The sequence below is a fragment of the Vidua macroura genome, assembly GCF_024509145.1.
Source record: "Vidua macroura isolate BioBank_ID:100142 chromosome W unlocalized genomic scaffold, ASM2450914v1 whyW_random_scaffold_74, whole genome shotgun sequence".
Classification (NCBI taxonomy): domain Eukaryota; kingdom Metazoa; phylum Chordata; class Aves; order Passeriformes; family Viduidae; genus Vidua; species Vidua macroura.
The window spans coordinates 579,416-607,026 of record NW_026530539.1 but is presented as its reverse complement, the minus strand read 5'-3'; positions in this window follow the sequence as shown (position 1 = coordinate 607,026).

Below are 27,611 nucleotides of genomic sequence, written 5' to 3'. Positions count from 1 at the left end.
CCAAGCTTCCCAAGCCTAGTAGGAGAGTCAGGCGAGGGGTTTGGCCGGAGTTTGAGTGTAAGGCTCGGCAGGATGTTCGACCTTACCTCGGCAGGGAGACCAAGCTTCCCAAGCCTAGTAGGGTGAGGTATTGGGGCTTGGCCGGAGATCGAGTGTAAGGCTTGGCAGGACGTTCAACCTTACCTCTGCAGGGAGACCAAGCTTCCCAAGCCTAATAGGAGAGTCAGGCAAGGGGGCTTGGCCGGAGTTCGAGTGTACGGTGCGGCAGGACGTTCGACCTTACCTCGGCAGGGAGACCAAGCTTCCCAAGCCTAATAGGAGAGTCAGGCAAAGGGGCGTGGCCGGAGTTCGAGTGTAAGACTCGGCAGGACATTTGATCTTGCCTCGGCAGGGAGACCAAGCTTCCCAAGCCTAGTAGGAGAGTGAGGCAAGGGGGCTTGGCCAGAGTTCGTGTGTATAGCTCGGCAGGGCGTTCGAACTTACCTCGGCATGGAAACCAAGCTTCCCAAGGCTAGTAGGGTCAGGCAAAAGGACTTGGCCAGAGGTACAGTGTAAGGCTCGGCAGGACGTTCGACCTTACCTCGGCAGGGAGACCAAGCTTCCCAAGCCTAGTAGGAGAGTCAAGCAAGGGGGCTTGGCCGGAGTTTGAGTGTAAGGCTCGGCAGGATGTTCAAGCTTACCTCGGCAGGAAGACCAAGCTTCCCAAGCCTAGTAGGAGAGTCGGGCAAGGGGGCTTGGCCAGAGTTCGAGTGTAAGGCTCGGCAGGATGTTCGACCTTACCTCGGCAGGCAGACCAAGCTTCCCAAGCCTAGTAGGAGAGTCAGGCAAGGGGGCTTGGCCGGAGTTCGAGTGTAAGGCTCGGCAGGACATTCGACCTTACCTCGGCAGGGAGACCAAGCTTCCCAAGCCTAGTAGGAGAGTCAAGCAAGGGGGCTTGGCCGGAGTTTGAGTGTAAGGCTCGGCAGGATGTTCGAGCTTACCTCGGCAGGAGGACCAAGCTTCCCAAGCCTAGTAGGAGAGTCAGGCAAGGGGGCTTGGCCGGAGTTCGAGTGTAAGGCTCGGCAGGACGATCGACCTCATCTCGGCAGGGAGACCAAGCTTCCCAAGCCTAGTAGGGTCAGGCAAGGGGACTTGGCCGGAGGTACAGTGTAAGGCTCGGCAGGATGTTCGACCTTACCTCGGTAGGGAGACCAGGCTTCCCAAGCCTAGTAGGTGAGTCAGGCAAGGGGGCTTGGCCTGAATTTGATATTACGGCTCGCCAGGACGTTCGACCTTATCTCAGCAGGGAGACCAAGCTTCCCAAGCCTAGCAGGCGGGTCAGGCAAGGGGGCTTGTCAGGAGTTCGAGTGTAAGGCTCGGCAGGATGTTCCACCTTACCTCGGCAGGGAGACCAAGCGTCCCAAGCCTAGTAGGCTGAGGCAAGGGGGCTTGGCCGGAGTTCAAGTGTAAGGTTCGGCAGGACATTCGGTCTTGCCTCGGCAGGGAGACCAAGCTTCCCAAGCCTAGCAGGAGGGTCAGGCAAGGGGGCTTGTCCGGAGTTCGAGTGTAAGGCTCGGCAGGATGTTCCACCTAACCTCGGCAGGGAGACCAGGCTCCCCAAGCCTAGTAGGGTGAGGCAAGGGGGCTTGGCCGGAGTTTGAGTGTAAGGCTCGGCAGGACGTTCGACCTTACCTCGGCAGGGAGACCAAGCTTCCCACGCCTAGTAGGGTGAGGCAAGGGGGCTTGGCCGGAGTTCGAGTGTAAGGCTCGGAAGGACGTTCGACCTTACCTCGGCAGGGAGACCAAGCTTCCCAGGCCTAATAGGAGAGTCAGGCAAGGCGGCTTGGCCGGAGTTCGAGTGTAAGGCTCGGCAGGATGTTCGACCTAACCTCGAGTGGGAGACCAGGCTTCCCAAGCCTAGTAGGTGAGTCAGGCAAGGGGGCTGGCCCGGAGTTCGAGTGTATAGCTCGGCGGGACGTTCGACCTTACCTCGGCAGGGAGACCAAGCTTCCCAAGCCTAGTAGGGTCAGGCAAGGGGACTTGGCCAGAGGTACAGTGTAAGGCTCGGCAGGGTGTTCGACCTTACCTCAGGAGGATGACCGAGCTTCCCAAGCCTAGCAGGAGAGTCAGGCAAGGGGGCTTGGCCGGAGTTCGAGTGTAAGGCGCGGCAGGACGTTCGACCTTACCTCGGCAGGGAGACCAAGCTTTCCAAGCCTAGTAGGAGAGTCAGGCAAGTGGGCTTGGACGGAGTTTGAGTGTAAGACTCCGCAGGATGTTCGACCTAACCTCGGCAGGGAGACCAATCTTCCCAAGCCTTGTAGGGTCAGGGAAGGTGGCTTGGCTGGAGTTCGAGTGTAAGACTCGGCAGGATGTTCGACCTTACCTCGGCAGGGAGACCAAGCTTCCCAAGACTAGTAGGAGAGTCAGGCAAGGGGTCTTGGCCGGAGTTCGGGTGTAAGGCTCGCCAGGACGTTCGACCTTACCTTTGCAGGGAGCTCAAGCTTCCCAAGCCTAGTAGGAGAGTCAGGCAAGGGGGCTTGGCTGGAGTTTGAGTGTAAGGCTCGGGCAGGACGTTCGACCTTACCTCGGCAGGGAGACCAAGCTTCCCAAGCCGAGTAGGGTGAGGCAAGGGGGCTTGGCCTAAGACCGAGTCTAAGGCTCGGCAGGACGTTCGACCTTATCTCGGCAGGGAGACCAAGCTTCCCAGGCCTAATAGGAGAGTCAGGCAAGGGGGCTTGGGCAGAGTTTGAGTGCATGGCTCGGCAGGACGTTCGACCTTACCACGGCAGGGAGACCCAGCTTCCCAAACCTAGTCGGAGAGTCAGGCAAGGGGGCTTGGCTGGAGTTTGAGTGTAAGGTTCGGCAGGACGTTCGACCTTACCTCGGCAGGGAGACCAAGCTTCCCAAGCCTAGTAGGAGAGTCAGGCAAGGGGGCTTGGCCGGAGTTCGAGTGTAAGGCTCGGCAGGATGTTCGACCTTACCTCGACAGGGAGACCAGGCTTCCCAAGCCTAGTAGGAGAGTCAGGCAAGGGGGCTTGGCAGGAATTTGAGATTACGGCTCGCCAGGACGTTCGACCTTATCTCGGCAGGGAGACCAAGCTTCCCAAGCCTAGCAGGAGGGTCAGGCAAGGGGGCTTGTCCGGAGTTCGAGTGTAAGGCTCGGCAGGATGTTCCACCTAAACTCGGCATGGAGACCAAGCTTCCCAAGCCTAGTAGGGTGAGGCCAGGGGGCTTGGCCGGATTTTGAGTGTAAGGCTCGGCAGGACGTTCGAGCTTACCTCGGCAGGGAGACCAGGCTTCCCAAGCCTAGTAGGAGAGTCAGGCAAGGGGGCTTGGCCGGAATTTGAGATTACGGCTCGCCAGGACGTTCGACCTTATCTCGGCAGGGAGACCAAGCTTCCCAAGCCTAGCAGGAGGGTCAGGCAAGGGGGCTTGTCCGGAGTTCGAGTGTATAGCTCGGCAGGACGTTCGACCTTACGTCGGCAGGGAGACCAAGCTTCCCAAGCCTAGTAGGGTCAGGCAAGGGGGCTTGGCCGGAGTTCGAGTGTAAGGCTCGGCAGGACGTTCGACCTTACCTCGGCAGGGAGACCAAGCTTCCCAAGCCTAGTAGGAGAGTGAGGCAAGGGGGCTTGGCCGGAGTTCGAGTGTATAGCTCGGCAGGACGTTCGAACTTACCTCGGCATGGAGACCAAGCTTCCCAAGCCTAGTCGGAGAGTCAGGCAAGGGGGCTTGGCTGGAGTTTGAGTGTAAGGCTCGGCAGGACATTCGACCTTACCTCGGCAGGGAGACCAAGCTTCCCAAGCCTAGTAGGAGAGTCAGGCGTGGGGGTTTGGCCGGAGTTCGAGTGCAAGGCTCGGCAGGATGTTCGACCTTACCTCGGCAGGCAGACCAAGCTTCCCAAGCCTAGTAGGAGAGTCAGGCAAGGGGGCTTGGCCGGAGTTCGAGTGTAAGGCTCGGCAGGACATTCGACCTTACCTCGGCAGGGAGACCAAGCTTCCCAAGCCTAATAGGAGAGTCAGCCAAGGGGGCTTGGCCGGAGTTCGAGTGTAAGGCTCGGCAGGACATTTGATCTTGCCTCGGCAGGGGGACCAAGCTTCCCAAGCCTAGTAGGAGAGTGAGGCAAGGGGGCTTGGCCGGAGTTCGTGTGTATAGCTCGGCAGGGCATTCGAACTTACCTCGGCATGGAGACCAAGCTTCCCAAGCCTAGTAGGGTCAGGCAAAAGGACTTGGCCAGAGGTACAGTGTAAGGCTCGGCAGGATGTTCGACCTTACCTCGGCAGGGAGACCAAGCTTCCCAAGCCTAGTAGGAGAGTCAGGCAAGGGGGCTTGGCTGGAGTTCGAGTGTAAGGCTCGGCAGGACGATCGACCTTATCTCGGCAGGGAGACCAAGCTTCCCAAGCCTAGCAGGAGGGTCAGGCAAGGGGGCTTGTCCGGAGTTCGAGTGTAAGGCTCGGCAGGATGTTCCACCTAACCTCGGCAGGGAGACCAAGCTTCCCAAGCCTAGTAGGGTCAGGCAAGGGGACTTGGCCGGAGGTACAGTGTAAGGCTCGGCAGGATGTTCGACCTTACCTCGGTAGGGAGACCAGGCTTCCCAAGCCTAGTAGGTGAGTCAGGCAAGGGGGCTTGGCCGGAATTTGATATTACGGCTCGCCAGGACGTTCGACCTTATCTCAGCAGGGAGACCAAGCTTCCCAAGCCTATCAGGCGGGTCAGGCAAGGGGGCTTGTCAGGAGTTCGAGTGTAAGGCTCGGCAGGATGTTCCACCTAACCTCGGCAGGGAGACCAAGCTTCCCAAGCCTAGTAGGAGAGTCAGGCGAGGGGTTTGGCCGGAGTTTGAGTGTAAGGCTCGGCAGGATGTTCGACCTTACCTCGGCAGGGAGACCAAGCTTCCCAAGCCTAGTAGGGTGAGGTATTGGGGCTTGGCCGGAGATCGAGTGTAAGGCTTGGCAGGACGTTCAACCTTACCTCTGCAGGGAGACCAAGCTTCCCAAGCCTAGTAGGAGAGTGAGGCAAGGGGGCTTGGCCGGAGTTCGTGTGTATAGCTCGGCAGGGCGTTCGAACTTACCTCGGCATGGAAACCAAGCTTCCCAAGCCTAGTAGGGTCAGGCAAAAGGACTTGGCCAGAGGTACAGTGTAAGGCTCGGCAGGACGTTCGACCTTACCTCGGCAGGGAGACCAAGCTTCCCAAGCCTAGTAGGAGAGTCAAGCAAAGGGGCTTGGCCGGAGTTTGAGTGTAAGGCTCGGCAGGATGTTCAAGCTTACCTCGGCAGGAAGACCAAGCTTCCCAAGCCTAGTAGGAGAGTCGGGCAAGGGGGCTTGGCCAGAGTTCGAGTGTAAGGCTCGGCAGGATGTTCGACCTTACCTCGGCAGGGAGACCAGGCTTCCCAAGCCTAGTAGGAGAGTCAGGCAAGGGGGCTTGGCTAGAATTTGAGGTTACGGCTCGCCAGGACGTTCGACCTTATCTCGGCAGGGAGACCCAGCTTCCCAAGCCTAGCAGGAGGGTCAGGCAAAGGGGGCTTGTCCGGAGTTCGAGTGTAAGGCTCGGTAGGACGTTCGACCTTACCTTTGCAGGGAGCCCAAGCTTCCCAAGCCTAGTAGGAGAGTCAGGCGTGGGGGTTTGGCCGGAGTTCGAGTGCAAGGCTCGGCAGGATGTTCGACCTTACCTCGGCAGGCAGACCAAGCTTCCCAAGCCTAGTAGGAGAGTCAGGCAAGGGGGCTTGGCCGGAGTTCGAGTGTACGGCTCGGCAGGACATTCGACCTTACCTCGGCATGGAGACCAAGCTTCCCAAGCCTAGTAGGGTGAGGTATGGGGGCTTGGCCGGAGATCGAGTGTAAGGCTTGGCAGGACGTTCGACCTTACCTCTGCAGGGAGACGAAGCTTCCCAAGCCTAATAGGAGAGTCAGGCAAGGGGGCTTGGCCGGAGTTCGAGTGTACGGCGCGGCAGGACTTTCGACCTTACCTCGGCAGGGAGACCAAGCTTCCCAAGCCTAATAGGAGAGTCAGCCAAGGGGGCTTGGCCGGAGTTCGAGTGTAAGGCTCGGCAGGACATTTGATCTTGCCTCGGCAGGGGGACCAAGCTTCCCAAGCCTAGTAGGAGAGTGAGGCAAGGGGGCTTGGCCGGAGTTCGTGTGTATAGCTCGGCAGGGCGTTCGAACTTACCTCGGCATGGAGACCAAGCTTCCCAAGCCTAGTAGGAGAGTCAAGCAAGGGGGCTTGGCCGGAGTTCGAGTGTAAGGCTCGGCAGGACGATCGACCTTATCTCGGCAGGGAGACCAAGCTTCCCAAGCCTAGCAGGAGGGTCAGGCAAGGGGGCTTGTCCGGAGTTCGAGTGTAAGGCTCGGCAGGATGTTCCACCTAACCTCGGCAGGGAGACCAAGCTTCCCAAGCCTAGTAGGGTCAGGCAAGGGGACTTGGCCGGAGGTACAGTGTAAGGCTCGGCAGGATGTTCGACCTTACCTCGGTAGGGAGACCAGGCTTCCCAAGCCTAGTAGGTGAGTCAGGCAAGGGGGCTTGGCCGGAATTTGATATTACGGCTCGCCAGGACGTTCGACCTTATCTCAGCAGGGAGACCAAGCTTCCCAAGCCTAGCACGCGGGTCAGGCAAGGGGGCTTGTCAGGAGTTCGAGTGTAAGGCTCGGCAGGATGTTCCACCTAACCTCGGCAGGGAGACCAAGCGTCCCAAGCCTAGTAGGCTGAGGCAAGGGGGCTTGGCCGGAGTTCAAGTGTAAGGTTCGGCAGGACATTCGATCTTGCCTCGGCAGGGAGACCAAGCTTCCCAAGCCAAGTAGGAGAGTCAGGCAAGGGGGCTTGGCCGGAGTTCGAGTGTATAGCTCGGCAGGACGTTCGAGCTTACCTCGGCAGGGAGACCAAGCTTCCCAAGCCTAGAAGGGTCAGGCAAGTGGACTTGGCCGGAGGTACAATGTAAGGCCCGGCAGGATGTTCGACCTTACCTCAGCAGGGAGACCAGGCTTCCCAAGCCTAGTAGGTGAGTCGGGCAAGGGGGCTTGGCCGGAATTTGAGATTACGGCTCTCCAGGACGTTCGACCTTATCTCGGCAGGGAGACCAAGCTTCCCAAGCCTAGCAGGAGGGTCAGGCAAGGGGGCTTGTCCGGAGTTCGAGTGTAAGGCTCGGCAGGATGTTCCACCTAACCTCGGCAGGGAGACCAGGCTCCCCAAGCCTAGTAGGGTGAGGCAAGGGGGCTTGGCCGGAGTTTGAGTGTAAGGCTCGGCAGGACGTTCGACCTTACCTCGGCAGGGAGACCAAGCTTCCCACGCCTAGTAGGGTGAGGCAAGGGGGCTTGGCCGGAGTTCGAGTGTAAGGCTCGGAAGGACGTTCGACCTTACCTCGGCAGGGAGACCAAGCTTCCCAAGCCTAGTAGGGTCAGGCAAGGGGACTTGGCCAGAGGTACAGTGTAAGGCTCGGCAGGGTGTTCGACCTTACCTCAGGAGGATGACCGAGCTTCCCAAGCCTAGCAGGAGAGTCAGGCAAGGGGGCTTGGCCGGAGTTCGAGTGTAAGGCGCGGCAGGACGTTCGACCTTACCTCGGCAGGGAGACCAAGCTTTCCAAGCCTAGTAGGAGAGTCAGGCAAGTGGGCTTGGACGGAGTTTGAGTGTAAGGCTCCGCAGGATGTTCGACCTAACCTCGGCAGGGAGACCAATCTTCCCAAGCCTTGTAGGGTCAGGGAAGGTGGCTTGGCCGGAGTTCGAGTGTAAGACTCGGCAGGATGTTCGACCTTACCTCGGCAGGGAGACCAAGCTTCCCAAGACTAGTAGGAGAGTCAGGCAAGGGGTCTTGGCCAGAGTTCGGGTGTAAGGCTCGCCAGGACGTTCGACCTTACCTTTGCAGGGAGCTCAAGCTTCCCAAGCCTAGTAGGAGAGTCAGGCAAGGGGGCTTGGCTGGAGTTTGAGTGTAAGGCTCGGGCAGGACGTTCGACCTTACCTCGGCAGGGAGACCAAGCTTCCCAAGCCGAGTAGGGTGAGGCAAGGGGGCTTGGCCTAAGACCGAGTCTAAGGCTCGGCAGGACGTTCGACCTTATCCCGGCAGGGAGACCAAGCTTCCCAGGCCTAATAGGAGGGTCAGGCAAGGGGGCTTGGACAGAGTTTGAGTGCATGGCTCGGCAGGACGTTCGACCTTACCACGGCAGGGAGACCCAGCTTCCCAAACCTAGTCGGAGAGTCAGGCAAGGGGGCTTGGCTGGAGTTTGAGTGTAAGTTTCGGCAGGACGTTCGACCTTACCTCGGCAGGGAGACCAAGCTTCCCAAGCCTAGTAGGAGAGTCAGGCAAGGGGGCTTGGCAGGAATTTGAGATTACGGCTCGCCAGGACGTTCGACCTTATCTCGGCAGGGAGACCAAGCTTCCCAAGCCTAGCAGGAGGGTCAGGCAAGGGGGCTTGTCCGGAGTTCGAGTGTAAGGCTCGGCAGGATGTTCCACCTAAACTCGGCATGGAGACCAAGCTTCCCAAGCCTAGTAGGGTGAGGCCAGGGGGCTTGGCCGGAGTTTGAGTGTAAGGCTCGGCAGGACGTTCGAGCTTACCTCGGCAGGGAGACCAGGCTTCCCAAGCCTAGTAGGAGAGTCAGGCAAGGGGGCTTGGCCGGAATTTGAGATTACGGCTCGCCAGGTCGTTCGACCTTATCTCGGCAGGGAGACCAAGCTTCCCAAGCCTAGCAGGAGGGTCAGGAAGGGGGCTTGTCCGGAGTTCGAGTGTATAGCTCGGCAGGACGTTCGACCTTACGTCGGCAGGGAGACCAAGCTTCCCAAGCCTAGTAGGGTCAGGCAAGGGGGCTTGGCCGGAGTTCGAGTGTATAGCTCGGCAGGACGTTCGAACTTACCTCGGCATGGAGACCAAGGTTCCCAAGCCTAGTCGGAGAGTCAGGCAAGGGGGCTTGGCTGGAGTTTGAGTGTAAGGCTCGGCAGGACATTCGACCTTACCTCGGCAGGGAGACCCAGCTTCCCAAACCTAGTCGGAGAGTCAGGCAAGGGGGCTTGGCTGGAGTTTGAGTGTAAGGTTCGGCAGGACGTTCGAGCTTACCTCGGCAGGGAGACCAAGCTTCCCAAGCCTAGTAGGAGAGTCAGGCAAGGGGGCTTGGCCGGAGTTCGAGTGTAAGGCTCGGCAGGATGTTCGACCTTACCTCGGCAGGGAGACCAGGCTTCCCAAGCCTAGTAGGAGAGTCAGGCAAGGGGGCTTGGCAGGAATTTGAGATTACGGCTCGCCAGGACGTTCGACCTTATCTCGGCAGGGAGACCAAGTTTCCCAAGCCTAGCAGGAGGGTCAGGCAAGGGGGCTTGTCTGGAGTTCGAGTGTATAGCTCGGCAGGATGTTCGACCTTACGTCGGCAGGGAGACCAAGCTTCCCAAGCCTAGTAGGGTCAGGCAAGGGGGCTTGGCCGGAGTTCGAGTGTAAGGCTCGGCAGGACGTTCGACCTTACCTCGGCAGGGAGACCAAGCTTCCCAAGCCTAGTAGGAGAGTGAGGCAAGGGGGCTTGGCCGGAGTTCGAGTGTATAGCTCGGCAGGACGTTCGAACTTACCTCGGCATGGAGACCAAGCTTCCCAAGCCTAGTAGGAGAGTGAGGCAAGGGGGCTTGGCTGGAGTTTGAGTGTAAGGCTCGGCAGGACATTCGACCTTACCTCGGCAGGGAGACCAAGCTTCCCAAGCCTAGTAGGAGCGTCAGGCAAGGGGGCTTGGCCGGAGTTCGAGTGTAAGGCTCGGCAGGACGTTCGACCTTACCTCGGCAGGGAGACCAAACTTCCCAAGCCTAGTACGGTGAGGTATGGGGGCTTGGCCGGAGATCGAGTGTAAGGCTCGGCAGGACGTTCGACCTTACCTCGGCAGGGAGACCAAGCTTCCCAAGCCTAATAGGAGAGTCAGGCAAGGGGGCTTGGCCGGAGTTCGAGTGTACGGCGCGGCAGGACGTTCGACCTTACCTCGGCAGGGAGACCAAGCTTCCCAAGCCTAATAGGAGAGTCAGGCAAGGGGGTTTGGCCGGAGTTCGAGTGTAAGGCTCGGCAGGGCGTTCGACCTTACCTCGGCAGGGAGACCAAGCTTCCCAAGCCTAGTAGGAGAGTCAGGCAAGGGGGCTTGGACGGAGTTTGAGTGTAAGGCTGTGCAGGATGTTCGACCTAACCTCGGCAGGGAGACCAAGCTTCCCAAGCCTAGTTGGACAGTGAGGCAAGGGGGCTTGGCCGGAGGTACAGTGTAAGGCTCGGCAGGATGTTCGACCTTACCTCGGCAGGGAGACCAGGCTTCCCAAGCCTAGTAGGAGAGTCAGGCAAGGGGGCTTGGCCGGAATTTGAGATTACGGCTCGCCAGGACGTTTGACCTTATCTCGGCAGGGAGACCAAGCTTCCCAAGCCTAGTAGGGTCAGGCAAAAGGACTGGGCCAGAGGTACAGTGTAAGGCTCGGCAGGATGTTCAAACTTACCTCGGCAGGGAGACCAAGCGTCCCAAGCCCAGTAGGAGAGTCAAGAAAGGGGGCTTGGCCGGAGTTTGAGTGTAAAGCTCGGCAGGATGTTCGAGCTTACCTCGGCAGGAAGACCAAGCTTCCCAAGCCTAGTAGGAGAGTCAGGCAAGGGGGCTTGGCCGGAGGTACAGTGTAAGGCTCGGCAGGATGTTCGACCTTACCTCGGCAGGGAGACCAGGCTTCCCAAGCCTAGTAGGAGAGTCAGGCAAGGGGGCTTGGCCGGAATTTGAGATTACGGCTCGCCAGGACGTTTGACCTTATCTCGGCAGGGAGACCAAGCTTCCCAAGCCTAGCAGGAGGGTCAAGCAAGGGGGCTTGTCCGGAGTTCGAGTGTAAGGCTCGGCAGGACGTTCGACCTTACCTCGGCAGGGAGACCAAGCTTCCCAAGCCTAATAGGAGGGTCAGGCCAGGGGGCTTGTCCGGAGTTCGAGTGTAAGGCTCGGCAGGACGTTCGACCTTACCTCGGCAGGGAGACCAAAATTCCCAAGCCTAATGGGAGAGTCAGGCAAGGGGGCTTGGCCGGAGTTCGAGTGTAAAGCTCGGCAGGACGTTCGACCTTACCTCGGCAGGGAGACCAAGCTTCCCAAGCCTAATAGGAGAGTCAGGCAAGGGGGCTTGGCCGGAGTTCGAGTGTATAGCTTGGCAGGACGTTCGACCTTACCTCGGCAGGGACACCAAGCTTCCCAAGCCTAGTAGGGTCAGGCAGGGGGACTTGGCCGGAAGTACAGTGTAAGGCTCGGCAGGATGTTCGACCTTACCTCGGCAGGGAGACCAGGCTTCCCAAGCCTAGTAGGTGAGTCAGGCAATGGGGCTTGGCCGGAATTTGAGATTACGGCTCACCAGGACGTTCGACCTTATCTCGGCAGGGAGACCAAGCGTCCCAAGCCTAGTAGGGTGAGGCAAGGGGGCTTGGCCGGAGTTTGAGTGTAAGGCTCGGCAGGACGTTCGACCTTACCTCGGCAGGGAGACCAAGCTTCCCAAGCCTAGCAGGAGGGTCAGGCAAGGGGGCTTGTCCGGAGTTCGAGTGTAAGGCTCGGCAGGACGTTCGACCTTACCTCGGCAGGGAGACCAGGCTTCCCAAGCCTAGTAGGTGAGTCAGGCAAGGGGGCTTGGCCGGAATTTGAGATTACGGCTCGGCAGGACGTTCGACCTTATCTCGTCAGGGAGACCAAGTTTCCCAAGCCTAGCAGGAGGGTCAGGCAAGGGGGCTTGTCCGCAGTTCGAGTGTAAGGCTCGGCAGGATGTTCCACCTAACCTCGGCAGGGAGACCAAGCGTCCCAAGCCTAGTAGGGTGAGGCAAGGGGGCTTGGCCGGAGTTTGAGTGTAAGGCTCGGCAGGACGTTCGACCTTACCTCGGCAGGGAGACCAAGCTTCCCAAGCCTAGTAGGGTCAGGCAAGGGGGCTTGGCCGGAGTTTGAGTGTAAGGCTCGGCAGGACGTTCGACCTTACCTTGGCAGGGATACCAAGCTTCCCAAGCCTAATAGGAGAGTCAGGCAAGGGGGCTTGGCCGGAGTTCAAGTGTAGGGCTCGGCAGGACATTCGATCTTGCCTCGGCAGGGAGACCGAGCTTCCCAAGCCTAGTAGGAGAGTCAGGCAAGGGGGCTTGGCCGGAGTTCGAGTGTATAGCTTGGCAGGACGTTCGACCTTACCTCGGCAGGGAGACCAAGCTTCCCAAGCCTAGTAGGGTCAGGCAAGGGGGCTTGGCCGTAGTTCGAGTGTAAGGCTCGGCAGGACGTTCGACCTTTCCTCGGCAGGGAGACCAAGCTTCCCAAGCCTCATAGGAGAGTCAGGCAAGGGGGCTTGGCCGGAGTTCAAGTGTAAGGCTTGGCAGGACATTCGATCTTGCCTCGGCAGGGAGACCAAGCTTCCCAAGCCTAGTAGGGTGAGGCAAAGGGGCTTGGCCGGAGTTTGAGTGTAAGGCTCGGCAGGACGTTCGACCTTACCTCGGCAGGGAGACCAAGCTTCCCAAGCCTAGTAGGGTGAGGCAAGGGGGCTTGGCCGGAGTTCGAGTGTAAGGCTCGGCAGGACGTTCGACCTTACCTCGGCAGGGAGACCAAGCTTCCCAAGCCTAATAGGAGAGTCAGGCAAGGGGGCTTGGCCGGAGGTACAATGTAAGGCTCGGCAGGATGTTCGACCTTACCTCGGCAGGGAGACCAAACTTCCCAAGCCTAGTACGGTGAGGTATGGGGGCTTGGCTGGAGATCGAGTGTAAGGCTCGGCAGGACGTTCGACCTTACCTCGGCAGGGAGACCAAGCTTCCCAAGCCTAATAGGAGAGTCAGGCAAGGGGGCTTGGCCGGAGTTCGAGTGTAAGGCTCGGCAGGACATTTGATCTTGCCTCGGCATGGAGACCAAGCTTCCCAAGCCTAGTAGGGTCAGGCAAAAGGACTTGGCCAGAGGTACAGTGTAAGGCTCGGCAGGATGTTCGACCTTACCTCGGCAGGGAGACCAAGCTTCCCAAGCCTAGTAGGAGAGTCAAGCAAGGGGGCTTGGCCGGAGTTTGAGTGTAAGGCTCGACAGGATGTTCAAGCTTACCTCGGCAGGAAGACCAAGCTTCCCAAGCCTTGTAGGAGAGTCAAGCAAGGGGGCTTGGCCGGAGTTTGAGTGTAAGGCTCGGCAGGATGTTCAAGCTTACCTCGGCAGGAAGACCAAGCTTCCCAAGCCTAGTAGGAGAGTCAGGCAAGGGGGCTTGGCCAGAGTTCGAGTGTAAGGCTCGGCAGGATGTTCGACCTTACCTCGGCAGGGAGACCAAGCTTCCCAAGTCTAGTAGGGTCAGGCAAGGGGGCTTGGCCGGAGTTCGAGTGTTAGGCTCGGCAGGACGTTCGACCTTACCTTTGCAGGGAGCCCAAGCTTCCCAAGCCTAGTAGGAGAGTCAGGCGTGGGGGTTTGGCCGGAGTTCGAGTGCAAGGCTCGGCAGGATGTTTGACCTTACCTCGGCAGGGAGACCAAGCTTCCCAAGCCTAGTAGGAGAGTCAGGCAAGGGGGCTTGGCCGGAGTTCGAGTGTAAGGCTCGGCAGGACATTCGACCTTACCTCGGCATGGAGACCAAGCTTCCCAAGCCTAGTAGGGTGAGGTATTGGGGCTCGGCCGGAGATCGAGTGTAAGGCTTGGCAGGACGTTCGACCTTACCTCTGCAGGGAGACCAAGCTTCCCAAGCCTAATAGGAGAGTCAGGCAAGGGGGCTTGGCCGGAGTTCGAGTGTACGGCGCGGCAGGACTTTCGACCTTACCTCGGCAGGGAGACCAAGCTTCCCAAGCCTAATAGGAGAGTCAGCCAAGGGGGCTTGGCCGGAGTTCGAGTGTAAGTCTCGGCAGGACATTTGATCTTGCCTCGGCAGGGGGACCAAGCTTCCCAAGCCTAGTAGGAGAGTGAGGCAAGGGGGCTTGGCCGGAGTTCGTGTGTATAGCTCGGCAGGGCGTTCGAACTTACCTCGGCATGGAGACCAAGCTTGCCAAGCCTAGTAGGGTCAGGCAAAAGGACTTGGCCAGAGGTACAGTGTAAGGCTCGGCAGGATGTTCGACCTTACCTCGGCAGGGAGACCAAGCTTCCCAAGCCTAGTAGGAGAGTCAAGCAAGGGGGCTTGGCCGGAGTTTGAGTGTAAGGCTCGGCAGGATGTTCGAGCTTACCTCGGCAGGAGGACCAAGCTTCCCAAGCCTAGTAGGAGAGTCGGGCAAGGGAGCTTGGCCGGAGTTCGAGTGTAAGGCTCTGCAGGATGTTCGACCTTACCTCGGCAGGGAGACCAGGCTTCCCAAGCCTAGTAGGAGAGTCAGGCAAGGGGGCTTGGCCAGAATTTGAGATTACGGCTCGCCAGGACGTTCGACCATATCTCGGCAGGGAGACCAAGCTTCCCAAGCCTAGCAGGAGGGTCAGGCAAGGGGGCTTGTCCGGAGTTCGAGTGTAAGGCTCGGCAGGATGTTCCACCTAACCTCGGCAGGGAGACCAAGCTTCCCAAGCCTAGTAGGGTGAGGCAAGGGGGCTTGGCCGGAGTTTGAGTGTAAGGCTCGGCAGGACGTTCGAGCTTACCTCGGCAGGGAGACCAGGCTTCCCAAGCCTAGTAGGAGAGTCAGGCAAGGGGGCTTGGCCGGAATTTGAGATTACGGCTCGCCAGGACGTTCGACCTTATCTCGGCAGGGAGACCAAGCTTCCCAAGCCTAGCAGGAGGGTCAGGCAAGGGGGCTTGTCCGGAGTTCGTGTGTATAGCTCGGCAGGACGTTCGACCTTACCTCGGCAGGGAGACCAAGCTTCCCAAGCCTAGTAGGGTCAGGCAAGGGGACTTGGCCGGAGGTACAGTGTAAGGCTCGGCAGGATGTTCGACCTTACCTCGGCAGGGAGACCAGGCTTCCCAAGACTAGTAGGTGAGTCAGGCAAGGGGGCTTGGCCGGAATTTGATATCACGGCTCGCCAGGACGTTCGACCTTATCTCAGCAGGGAGACCAAGCTTCCCAAGCCTAGCAGGCGGGTCAGGCAAGGGGGCTTGTCAGGAGTTCGAGTGTAAGGCTCGGCAGGATGTTCCACCTAACCTCGGCAGGGAGACCAAGCATCCCAAGCCTATTAGGCTGAGGCAAGGGGGCTTGGCCAGAGTTCAAGTGTAAGGTTCGGCAGGACATTCGATCTTGCCTCGGCAGGGAGACCAAGCTTCCCAAGCCAAGTAGGAGAGTCAGGCAAGGGGGCTTGGCTGGAGTTCGAGTGTATAGCTCGGCAGGACGTTCGAGCTTACCTCGGCAGGGAGACCAAGCTTCCCAAGCCTAGAAGGGTCAGGCAAGGGGACTTGGCCGGAGGTACAATGTAAGGCTCGGCAGGATGTTCGACCTTACCTCAGCAGGGAGACCAGGCTTCCCAAGCCTAGTAGGTGAGTCGGGCAAGGCGGCTTGGCCGGAATTTGAGATTAGGGCTCGCCAGGACGTTCGACCTTATCTCGGCAGGGAGACCAAGCTTCCCAAGCCTAGCAGGAGGGTCAGGCAAGGGGGCTTGTCCGGAGTTCGAGTGTAAGGCTCGGCAGGATGTTCCACCTAACCTCGGCAGGGAGACCAGGCTCCCCAAGCCTAGTAGGGTGAGGCAAGGGGGCTTGGCCGGAGTTTGAGTGTAAGGCTCGGCAGGACGTTCGACCTTACCTCGGCAGGGAGACCAAGCTTCCCACGCCTAGTAGGGTGAGGCAAGGGGGCTTGGCCGGAGTTCGAGTGTAAGGCTCGGAAGGACGTTCGACCTTACCTCGGCAGGGAGACCAAGCTTCCCAAGCCTAATAGGAGAGTCCGGCAAGGCGGCTTGGCCGGAGTTCGAGTGTAAGGCTCGGCAGGATGTTCGACCTAACCTCGGCTGGGAGACCAAGCTTCCCAAGCCTAGTAGGGTCAGGCAAGGGGACTTGGCCAGAGGTACAGTGTAAGGCTCGGCAGGGTGTTCGACCTTACCTCAGGAGGATGACCGAGCTTCCCAAGCCTAGCAGGAGAGTCAGGCAAGGGGGCTTGGCCGGAGTTCGAGTGTAAGGCGCGGCAGGATGTTCGACCTTACCTCGGCAGGGAGACCAAGCTTCCCAAGACTAGTAGGAGAGTCAGGCAAGGGGGCTTGGACGGAGTTCGGGTGTAAGGCTCGCCAGGACGTTCGACCTTACCTTTGCAGGGAGTTCAAGCTTCCCAAGCCTAGTAGGAGAGTCAGGCAAGGGGGCTTGGCTGGAGTTTGAGTGTAAGGCTCGGGCAGGACGTTCGACCTTACCTCGGCAGGGAGACCAAGCTTCCCAAGCCGAGTAGGGTGAGGCAAGGGGGCTTGGCCTAAGACCGAGTCTAAGGCTCGGCAGGACGTTCGACCTTATCTCGGCAGGGAGACCAAGCTTCCCAGGCCTAATAGGAGAGTCAGGCAAGGGGGCTTGGACAGAGTTTGAGTGCATGGCTCGGCAGGACTTTCGAGCTTACCTCGGCAGGGAGACCAGGCTTCCCAAGCCTAGTAGGAGAGTCAGGCAAGGGGGCTTGGCCGGAGTTCGAGTGTAAAGCTCGGCAGGACGTTCGACCTTACCTCGGCAGGGAGACCAAGCTTCCCAAGCCTAGCAGGAGGGTCAGGCAAGGGGGCTTGTCCGGAGTTCGAGTGTAAGGCTCGGCAGGACGTTCGACCTTACCTCGGCAGGGAGACCAAGCTTCCCAAGCCTAGTAGGGTGAGGTATGGGGGCTTGGCCGGAGATCAAGTGTAAGGCTCGGCAGGACGTTCGACCTTACCTCGGCAGGGAGACCAAGCTTCCCAAGCCTAATAAGAGAGTCAGGCAAGGGGGCTTGGCCGGAGTTCGAATGTAAGGCTCGGCAGGACGTTTGATCTTGCCTCGGCAGGGAGACCAAGCTTCCCAAGCCTAGTAGGAGAGTGAGGCAAGCGGGCTTGGCCGGAGTTCGAGTGTATAGCTCGGCAGGACGTTCGAACTTACCTCGGCAAGGAGACCAAGCTTCCCAAGCCTAGTCGGAGAGTCAGGCAAGGGGGCTTGGCTGGAGTTTGAGTGTAAGGCTCGGCAGGACGTTCGACCTTACCTCGGCAGGGAGACCAAGCTTCCCAAGCCTAGTAGGAGAGTCAGGCGAGGGGGTTTGGCCGGAGTTTGAGTGTAAGGCTCGGCAGGATGTTCGACCTAACCTCGGCAGGGAAACCAAGCTTCCCAAGACTAGTAGGAGCGTCAGGCAAGGGGGTTTGGCCGGAGGTCGAGTGTAAGGCTCGGCAGGACGTTCGACCTTACCTCGGCAGGGAGACCAAACTTCCCAAGCCTAGTACGGTGAGGTATGGGGGCTTGGCCGGAGAACGAGTGTAAGGCTTGGCAGGACGTTCGACCTTACCTCTGCAGGGAGACCAAGCTTCCCAAGCCTAATAGGAGAGTCAGGCAAGGGGGCTTGGCCGGAGTCCGAGTGTACGGCGCGGCAGGACTCTCGACCTTACCTCGGCAGGGAGACCAAGCTTCCCAAGCCTAATACGAGAGTCAGCCAAGGGGGCTTGGCCGGAGTTCGAGTGTAAGTCTCGGCAGGACATTTGATCTTGCCTCGGCAGGGGGACCAAGCTTCCCAAGCCTAGTAGGAGAGCGAGGCAAGGGGGCTTGGCCGGAGTTCGTGTGTATAGCTCGCCAGGGCGTTCGAACTTACCTCGGCATGGAGACCAAGCTTCCCAAGCCTAGTAGGGTCAGGCAAAAGGACTTGGCCGGAGGTACAGTGTAAGGCTCGGCAGGATGTTCGACCTTACCTCGGCAGGGAGACCAAGCTTCCCAAGCCTAGTAGGAGAGTCAAGCAAGGGGGCTTGGCCGGAGTTTGAGTGTAAGGCTCGGCAGGATGTTCGAGCTTACCTCGGCAAGAGGACCAAGCTTCCCAAGCCTAGTAGGAGAGTCAGGCAAGGGGGCTTGGCCGGAGTTCGAGTGTAAGGCTCGGCAGGTTGTTCGACCTTACCTCGGCAGGGAGACCAGGCTTCCCAAGCCTAGTAGGAGAGTCAGGCAAGGGGGCTTGGCCGGAATTTGAGATTACGGCTCGCCAGGACGTTCGACCATATCTCGGCAGGGAGACCAAGCTTCCCAAGCCTAGCAGGAGGGTCAGGCAAGGGGGCTTGGGCGGAGTTCGACTGTAAGGCTCGGCAGGATGTTCCACCTAACCTCGGCAGGGAGACCAAGCTTCCCAAGCCTAGTAGGGTCAGGCAAGGGGGCTTGGCCGGAGTTTGAGTGTAAGGCTCGGCAGGACGTTCGAGCTTACCTCGGCAGGGAGACCAGGCTTCCCAAGCCTAGTAGGAGAGTCAGGCAAGGGGGCTTGGCCGGAATTTGAGATTACGGCTCGCCAGGACGTTCGACCTTATCTCGGCAGGGAGACCAAGCTTCCCTAGCCTAGCAGGAGGGTCAGGCAAGGGGGCTTGTCCGGAGTTCGAGTGTATAGCTCGGCAGGACGTTCGACCTTACCTCGGCAGGGAGACCAAGCTTCCCAAGCCTAGTAGGGTCAGGCAAGGGGACTTGGCCGGAGGTACAGTGTAAGGCTCGGCAGGATGTTCGACCTTACCTCGGCAGTGAGACCAGGCTTCCCAGGCCTAGTAGGTGAGTCAGGCAAGGGGGCTTGGCCGGAATTTGAGATTACGGCTCGCCAGGACGTTCGACCTTATCTCAGCAGGGAGACCAAGCTTCCCAAGCCTAGCAGGCGGGTCAGGCAAGGGGGCTTGTCAGGAGTTCGAGTGTAAGGCTCGGCAGGATGTTCCACCTAACCTCGGCAGGGAGACCAAACTTCCCAAGCCTAGTACGGTGAGGTATGGGGGCTTGGCCGGAGAACGAGTGTAAGGCTCGGCAGGACGTTCGACCTTACCTCGGCAGGGAGACCAAGCTTCCCAAGCCTAATAGGAGAGTCAGGCAAGGGGGCTTGGCCGGAGTTCGAGTGTACGGCGCGGCAGGACGTTCGACCTTACCTCGGCAGGGAGACCAAGCTTCCCAAGCCTAGTAGGGTCAGGCAAGGGGGCTTGGCCGGAGTTTGAGTGTAAGGCTCGGCAGGACGTTCGAGCTTACCTCGGCAGGGAGACCAAGCTTCCCAAGCCTAGTAGGGTGAGGCAAGGGGGCTTGGCCGGAGTTCGAGTGTAAGGCTCGGCAGGACCTTCGACCTTACCTCGGCAGGGAGACCATGCTTCCCAAGTCTAGTAGGGTCAGGCAAGGGGGCTTGGCCGGAGTTCGAGTGTTAGGCTCGGCAGGACGTTCGACCTTACCTTTGCAGGGAGCCCAAGCTTCCCAAGCCTAGTAGGAGAGTCAGGCGTGGGGGTTTGGCCGGAGTTCGAGTGCAAGGCTCGGCAGGATGTTCGACCTTACCTCGGCAGGGAGACCAAGCTTCCCAAGCCTAGTAGGAGAGTCAGGCAAGGGGGCTTGGCCGGAGTTCGAGTGTAAGGCTCGGCAGGACATTCGACCTTACCCCGGCATGGAGACCAAGCTTCCCAAGCCTAGTAGGGTGAGGTATTGGGGCTCGGCCGGAGATCGAGTGTAAGGCTTGGCAGGACGTTCGACCTTACCTCTGCAGGGAGACCAAGCTTCCCAAGCCTAATAGGAGAGTCAGGCAAGGGGGCTTGGCCGGAGTTCGAGTGTACGGCGTGGCAGGACTTTCGACCTTACCTCGGCAGGGAGACCAAGCTTCCCAAGCCTAGTAGGGTCAGGCAAGGGGACTTGGCCGGAGGTACAGTGTAAGGCTCGGCAGGACGTTCGACCTTACCTCGGCAGGGAGACCAGGCTTCCCAAGCCTAGTAGGTGAGTCAGGCAAGGGGGCTTGGCCGGAATTTGATATTACGGCTCGCCAGGACGTTCGACCTTATCTCAGCAGGGAGACCAAGCTTCCCAAGCCTAGCAGGCGGGTCAGGCAAGGGGGCTTGTCAGGAGTTCGCGTGTAAGGCTCGGCAGGATGTTCCACCTAACCTCGGCAGGGAGACCAAGCATCCCAAGCCTATTAGGCTGAGGCAAGGGGGCTTGGCCAGAGTTCAAGTGTAAGGTTCGGCAGGACATTCGATCTTGCCTCGGCAGGGAGACCAAGCTTCCCAAGCCAAGTAGGAGAGTCAGGCAAGGGGGCTTGGCTGGAGTTCGAGTGTATAGCTCGGCAGGACGTTCGACCTTACCTCGGCAGGGAGACCAAGCTTCCCAAGCCTAGAAGGGTCAGGCAAGGGGACTTGGCCGGAGGTACAATGTAAGGCTCGGCAGGATGTTCGACCTTACCTCAGCAGGGAGACCAGGCTTCCCAAGCCTAGTAGGTGAGTCGGGCAAGGCGGCTTGGCCGGAATTTGAGATTAAGGCTCGCCAGGACGTTCGACCTTATCTCGGCAGGGAGACCAAGCTTCCCAAGCCTAGCAGGAGGGTCAGGCAAGGGGGCTTGTCCGGAGTTCGAGTGTAAGGCTCGGCAGGATGTTCCACCTAACCTCGGCAGGGAGACCAGGCTCCCCAAGCCTAGTAGGGTGAGGCAAGGGGGCTTGGCCGGAGTTTGAGTGTAAGGCTCGGCAGGACGTTCGACCTTACCTCGGCAGGGAGACCAAGCTTCCCACGCCTAGTAGGGTGAGGCAAGGGGGCTTGGCCGGAGTTCGAGTGTAAGGCTCGGCAGGATGTTCGACCTAACCTCGGCTGGGAGACCAAGCTTCCCAAGCCTCGTAGGAGAGTCAAGAAAGGGGGCTTGGCCGGAGTTCGAGTGTATAGCTCGGCGGGACGTTCGACCTTACCTCGGCAGGGAGACCAAGCTTCCCAAGCCTAGTAGGGTCAGGCAAGGGGACTTGGCCAGAGGTACAGTGTAAGGCTCGGCAGGGTGTTCGACCTTACCTCAGGAGGATGACCGAGCTTCCCAAGCCTAGCAGGAGAGTCAGGCAAGGGGGCTTGGCCGGAGTTCGAGTGTAAGGCGCGGCAGGACGTTCGACCTTACCTCGGCAGGGAGACCAAGCTTTCCAAGCCTAGTAGGAGAGTCAGGCAAGTGGGCTTGGACGGAGTTTGAGTGTAAGGCTCCGCAGGATGTTCGACCTAACCTCGGCAGGGAGACCAATCTTCCCCAGCCTTGTAGGGTCAGGGAAGGTGGCTTGGACGGAGTTCGAGTGTAAGACACGGCAGGATGTTCGACCTTACCTCGGCAGGGAGACCAAGCTTCCCAAGACTAGTAGGAGAGTCAGGCAAGGGGGCTTGGCCGGAGTTCGGGTGTAAGGCTCGCCAGGACGTTCGACCTTACCTTTGCAGGGAGTTCAAGCTTCCCAAGCCTAGTAGGAGAGTCAGGCAAGGGGGCTTGGCTGGAGTTTGAGTGTAAGGCTCGGGCAGGACGTTCGACCTTACCTCGGCAGGGAGACCAAGCTTCCCAAGCCGAGTAGGGTGAGGCAAGGGGGCTTGGCCTAAGACCGAGTCTAAGGCTCGGCAGGACGTTCGACCTTATCTCGGCAGGGAGACCAAGCTTCCCAGGCCTAATAGGAGAGTCAGGCAAGGGGGCTTGGACAGAGTTTGAGTGCATGGCTCGGCAGGACGTTCGAGCTTACCTCGGCAGGGAGACCAGGCTTCCCAAGCCTAGTAGGAGAGTCAGGCAAGGGGGCTTGGCCGGAGTTCGAATGTAAGGCTCGGCAGGACGTTTGATCTTGCCTCGGCAGGGAGACCAAGCTTCCCAAGCCTAGTAGGAGAGTGAGGCAAGCGGGCTTGGCCGGAGTTCGAGTGTATAGCTCGGCAGGACGTTCGAACTTACCTCGGCAAGGAGACCAAGCTTCCCAAGCCTAGTCGGAGAGTCAGGCAAGGGGGCTTGGCTGGAGTTTGAGTGTAAGGCTCGGCAGGACGTTCGACCTTACCTCGGCAGGGAGACCAAGCTTCCCAAGCCTAGTAGGAGAGTCAGGCGAGGGGGTTTGGCCGGAGTTTGAGTGTAAGGCTCGGCAGGATGTTCGACCTAACCTCGGCAGGGAAACCAAGCTTCCCAAGCCTAGTAGGAGCGTCAGGCAAGGGGGCTTGGCCGGAGTTTGAGTGTAAGGCTCGGCAGGACGTTCGACCTTACCTCGGCAGGGAGACCAAACTTCCCAAGCCTAGTACGGTGAGGTATGGGGGCTTGGCCGGAGAACGAGTGTAAGGCTCGGCAGGACGTTCGACCTTACCTCGGCAGGGAGACCAAGCTTCCCAAGCCTAATAGGAGAGTCAGGCAAGGGGGCTTGGCCGGAGTTCGAGTGTGCGGCGCGGCAGGATGTTCGACCTTACCTCGGCAGGGAGACCAAGCTTCCCAAGCCTAGTAGGGTCAGGCAAGGGGGCTTGGCCGGAGTTTGAGTGTAAGGCTCGGCAGGACGTTCGAGCTTACCTCGGCAGGGAGACCAAGCTTCCCAAGCCTAGTAGGGTGAGGCAAGGGGGCTTGGCCGGAGTTCGAGTGTAAGGCTCGGCAGGACGTTCGACCTTACCTCGGCAGGGAGACCATGCTTCCCAAGTCTAGTAGGGTCAGGCAAGGGGGCTTGGCCGGAGTTCGAGTGTTAGGCTCGGCAGGACGTTCGACCTTACCTTTGCAGGGAGCCCAAGCTTCCCAAGCCTAGTAGGAGAGTCAGGCGTGGGGGTTTGGCCGGAGTTCGAGTGCAAGGCTCGGCAGGATGTTCGACCTTACCTCGGCAGGGAGACCAAGCTTCCCAAGCCTAGTAGGAGAGTCAGGCAAGGGGGCTTGTCAGGAGTTCGAGTGTAAGGCTCGGCAGGACATTCGACCTTACCTCGGCATGGAGACCAAGCTTCCCAAGCCTAGTAGGGTGAGGTATTGGGGCTCGGCCGGAGATCGAGTGTAAGGCTTGGCAGGACGTTCGACCTTACCTCTGCAGGGAGACCAAGCTTCCCAAGCCTAATAGGAGAGTCAGGCAAGGGGGCTTGGCCGGAGTCCGAGTGTACGGCGCGGCAGGACTCTCGACCTTACCTCGGCAGGGAGACCAAGCTTCCCAAGCCTAATACGAGAGTCAGCCAAGGGGGCTTGGCCGGAGTTCGAGTGTAAGTCTCGGCAGGACATTTGATCTTGCCTCGGCAGGGGGACCAAGCTTCCCAAGCCTAGTAGGAGAGCGAGGCAAGGGGGCTTGGCCGGAGTTCGTGTGTATAGCTCGCCAGGGCGTTCGAACTTACCTCGGCATGGAGACCAAGCTTCCCAAGCCTAGTAGGGTCAGGCAAAAGGACTTGGCCGGAGGTACAGTGTAAGGCTCGGCAGGATGTTCGACCTTACCTCGGCAGGGAGACCAAGCTTCCCAAGCCTAGTAGGAGAGTCAAGCAAGGGGGCTTGGCCGGAGTTTGAGTGTAAGGCTCGGCAGGATGTTCGAGCTTACCTCGGCAGGAGGACCAAGCTTCCCAAGCCTAGTAGGAGAGTCAGGCAAGGGGGCTTGGCCGGAGTTCGAGTGTAAGGCTCGGCAGGTTGTTCGACCTTACCTCGGCAGGGAGACCAGGCTTCCCAAGCCTAGTAGGAGAGTCAGGCAAGGGGGCTTGGCCGGAATTTGAGATTACGGCTCGCCAGGACGTTCGACCATATCTCGGCAGGGAGACCAAGCTTCCCAAGCCTAGCAGGAGGGTCAGGCAAGGGGGCTTGGGCGGAGTTCGAGTGTAAGGCTCGGCAGGATGTTCCACCTAACCTCGGCAGGGAGACCAAGCTTCCCAAGCCTAGTAGGGTCAGGCAAGGGGGCTTGGCCGGAGTTTGAGTGTAAGGCTCGGCAGGACGTTCGAGCTTACCTCGGCAGGGAGACCAGGCTTCCCAAGCCTAGTAGGAGAGTCAGGCAAGGGGGCTTGGCCGGAATTTGAGATTACGGCTCGCCAGGACGTTCGACCTTATCTCGGCAGGGAGACCAAGCTTCCCTAGCCTAGCAGGAGGGTCAGGCAAGGGGGCTTGTCCGGAGTTCGAGTGTATAGCTCGGCAGGACGTTCGACCTTACCTCGGCAGGGAGACCAAGCTTCCCAAGCCTAGTAGGGTCAGGCAAGGGGACTTGGCCGGAGGTACAGTGTAAGGCTCGGCAGGATGTTCGACCTTACCTCGGCAGTGAGACCAGGCTTCCCAGGCCTAGTAGGTGAGTCAGGCAAGGGGGCTTGGCCGGAATTTGATATTACGGCTCGCCAGGACGTTCGACCTTATCTCAGCAGGGAGACCAAGCTTCCCAAGCCTAGCAGGCGGGTCAGGCAAGGGGGCTTGTCAGGAGTTCGAGTGTAAGGCTCGGCAGGATGTTCCACCTAACCTCGGCAGGGAGACCAAGCGTCCCAAGCCTAGTAGGCTGAGGCAAGGGGGCTTGGCCGGAGTTCAAGTGTAAGGTTCGGCAGGACATTCGATCTTGCCTCGGCAGGGAGACCAAGCTTCCCAAGCCAAGTAGGAGAGTCAGGCAAGGGGGCTTGGCCGGAGTTCGAGTGTATAGCTCGGCAGGACGTTCGAGCTTACCTCGGCAGGGAGACCAAGCTTCCCAAGCCTAGAAGGGTCAGGCAAGGAGACTAGGCCGGAGGTCGAGTGTATAGCTCGGCAGGACGTTCGAGCTTACCTCGGCAGGGAGACCAAGCTTCCCAAGCCTAGAAGGGTCAGGCAAGGGGACTTGGCCGGAGGTACAATGTAAGGCTCGGCAGGATGTTCGACCTTACCTCAGCAGGGAGACCAGGCTTCCCAAGCCTAGTAGGTGAGTCGGGCAAGGGGGCTTGGCCGGAATTTGAGATTACGGCTCGCCAGGACGTTCGACCTTATCTCGGCAGGGACACCAAGCTTCCCAAGCCTAGCAGGAGGGTCAGGCAAGGGGGCTTGTCCGGAGTTCGAGTGTAAGGCTCGGCAGGATGTTCCACCTAACCTCGGCAGGGAGACCAGGCTCCCCAAGCATAGTAGGGTGAGGCAAGGGGGCTTGGCCGGAGTTTGAGTGTAAGGCTCGGCAGGACGTTCGACCTTACCTCGGCAGGGAGACCAAGCTTCCCACGCCTAGTAGGGTGAGGCAAGGGGGCTTGGCCGGAGTTCGAGTGTAAGGCTCGGAAGGACGTTCGACCTTACCTCGGCAGGGAGACCAAGCTTCCCAAGCCTAATAGGAGAGTCAGGCAAGGCGGCTTGGCCGGAGTTCGAGTGTAAGGCTCGGCAGGATGTTCGACCTAACCTCGGCAGGGAGACCAAGCTTCCCAAGCCTTGTAGGAGAGTCAAGAAAGGGGGCTTGGCCGGAGTTCGAGTGTATAGCTCGGCGGGACGTTCGACCTTACCTCGGCAGGGAGACCAAGCTTCCCAAGCCTAGTAGGGTGAGGCAAGGGGACTTGGCCAGAGGTACAGTGTAAGGCTCGGCAGGGTGTTCGACCTTACCTCAGGAGGATGACTGAGCTTCCCAAGCCTAGCAGGAGAGTCAGGCAAGGGGGCTTGGCCGGAGTTCGAGTGTAAGGCGCGGCAGGACGTTCGACCTTACCTCGGCAGGGAGACCAAGCTTTCCAAGCCTAGTAGGAGAGTCAGGCAAGTGGGCTTGGACGGAGTTTGAGTGCAAGGCTCCGCAGGATGTTCGACCTAACCGCGGCAGGGAGACCAATCTTCCCCAGCCTTGTGGGGTCAGGGAAGGTGGCTTGGACGGAGTTCGAGTGTAAGACACGGCAGGATGTTCGACCTTACCTCGGCAGGGAGACCAAGCTTCCCAAGACTAGTAGGAGAGTCAGGCAAGGGGGCTTGGCCGGAGTTCGGGTGTAAGGCTCGCCAGGACGTTCGACCTTACCTTTGCAGGGAGTTCAAGCTTCCCAAGCCTAGTAGGAGAGTCAGGCAAGGGGGCTTGGCTGGAGTTTGAGTGTAAGGCTCGGGCAGGACGTTCGACCTTACCTCGGCAGGGAGACCAAGCTTCCCAAGCCGAGTAGGGTGAGGCAAGGGGGCTTGGCCTAAGACCGAGTCTAATGCTCGGCAGGACGTTCGACCTTATCTCGGCAGGGAGACCAAGCTTCCCAGGCCTAATAGGAGAGTCAGGCAAGGGGGCTTGACAGAGTTTGAGTGCATGGCTCGGCAGGACGTTCGAGCTTACCTCGGCAGGGAGACCAGGCTTCCCAAGCCTAGTAGGAGAGTCAGGCAAGGGGGCTTGGCCGGAATTTGAGATTACGGCTCGGCAGGACGTTCGAACTTACCTCGGCATGGAGACCAAGCTTCCCAAGCCTAGTAGGGTCAGGCAAAAGGACTGGGCCAGAGGTACAGTGTAAGGTTCGGCAGGATGTTCAAACTTACCTCGGCAGGGAGACCAAGCGTCCCAAGCCCAGTAGGAGAGTCAAGCAAGGGGGCTTGGCCGGAGTTTGAGTGTAAGGCTCGGCAGGATGTTCGAGCTAACCTCGGCAGGAAGACCACGCTTCCCAAGCCTAGTCGGAGAGTCAGGCAAGGGGGCTTGGCCGGAGGTACAGTGTAAGGCTCGGCAGGATGTTCGACCTTACCTCGGCAGGGAGACCAGGCTTCCCAAGCCTAGTAGGAGAGTCAGGCAAGGGGGCTTGGCCGGAGTTCGAGTGTAAAGCTCGGCAGGACGTTCGACCTTACCTCGGCAGGGAGACCAAGCTTCCCAAGCCTAGCAGGAGGGTCAGGCAAGGGGGCTTGTCCGGAGTTCGAGTGTAAGGCTCGGCAGGATGTTCCACCTAACCTCGGCAGGGAGACCAGGCTCCCCAAGCCTAGTAGGGTGAGGCAAGGGGGCTTGGCCGGAGTTCGAGTGTAAGGCTCGGAAGGACGTTCGACCTTACCTCGGCAGGGAGACCAAGCTTCCCAAGCCTAGTAGGGTCAGGCAAGGGGACTTGGCCAGAGGTACAGTGTAAGGCTCGGCAGGGTGTTCGACCTTACCTCAGGAGGATGACCGAGCTTCCCAAGCCTAGCAGGAGAGTCAGGCAAAGGGGCTTGGCCGGAGTTCGAGTGTAAGGCGCGGCAGGACGTTCGACCTTACCTCGGCAGGGAGACCAAGCTTTCCAAGCCTAGTAGGAGAGTCAGGCAAGTGGGCTTGGACGGAGTTTGAGTGTAAGGCTCCGCAGGATGTTCGACCTAACCTCGGCAGGGAGACCAATCTTCCCAAGCCTTGTAGGGTCAGTGAAGGTGGCTTGGCCGGAGTTCGAGTGTAAGACTCGGCAGGATGTTCGACCTTACCTCGGCAGGGAGACCAAGCTTCCCAAGACTAGTAGGAGAGTCAGGCAAGGGGTCTTGGCCGGAGTTCGGGTGTAAGGCTCGCCAGGACGTTCGACCTTACCTTTGCAGGGAGCTCAAGCTTCCCAAGCCTAGTAGGAGAGTCAGGCAAGGGGGCTTGGCTGGAGTTTGAGTGTAAGGCTCGGGCAGGACGTTCGACCTTACCTCGGCAGGGAGACCAAGCTTCCCAAGCCGAGTAGGGTGAGGCAAGGGGGCTTGGCCTAAGACCGAGTCTAAGGCTCGGCAGGACGTTCGACCTTATCCCGGCAGGGAGACCAAGCTTCCCAGGCCTAATAGGAGGGTCAGGCAAGGGGGCTTGGACAGAGTTTGAGTGCATGGCTCGGCAGGACGTTCGACCTTACCACGGCAGGGAGACCCAGCTTCCCAAACCTAGTCGGAGAGTCAGGCAAGGGGGCTTGGCTGGAGTTTGAGTGTAAGGCTCGGCAGGACATTCGACCTTACCTCGGCAGGGAGACCCAGCTTCCCAAACCTAGTCGGAGAGTCAGGCAAGGGGGCTTGGCTGGAGTTTGAGTGTAAGGTTCGGCAGGACGTTCGAGCTTACCTCGGCAGGGAGACCAAGCTTCCCAAGCCTAGTAGGAGAGTCAGGCAAGGGGGCTTGGCCGGAGTTCGAGTGTAAGGCTCGGCAG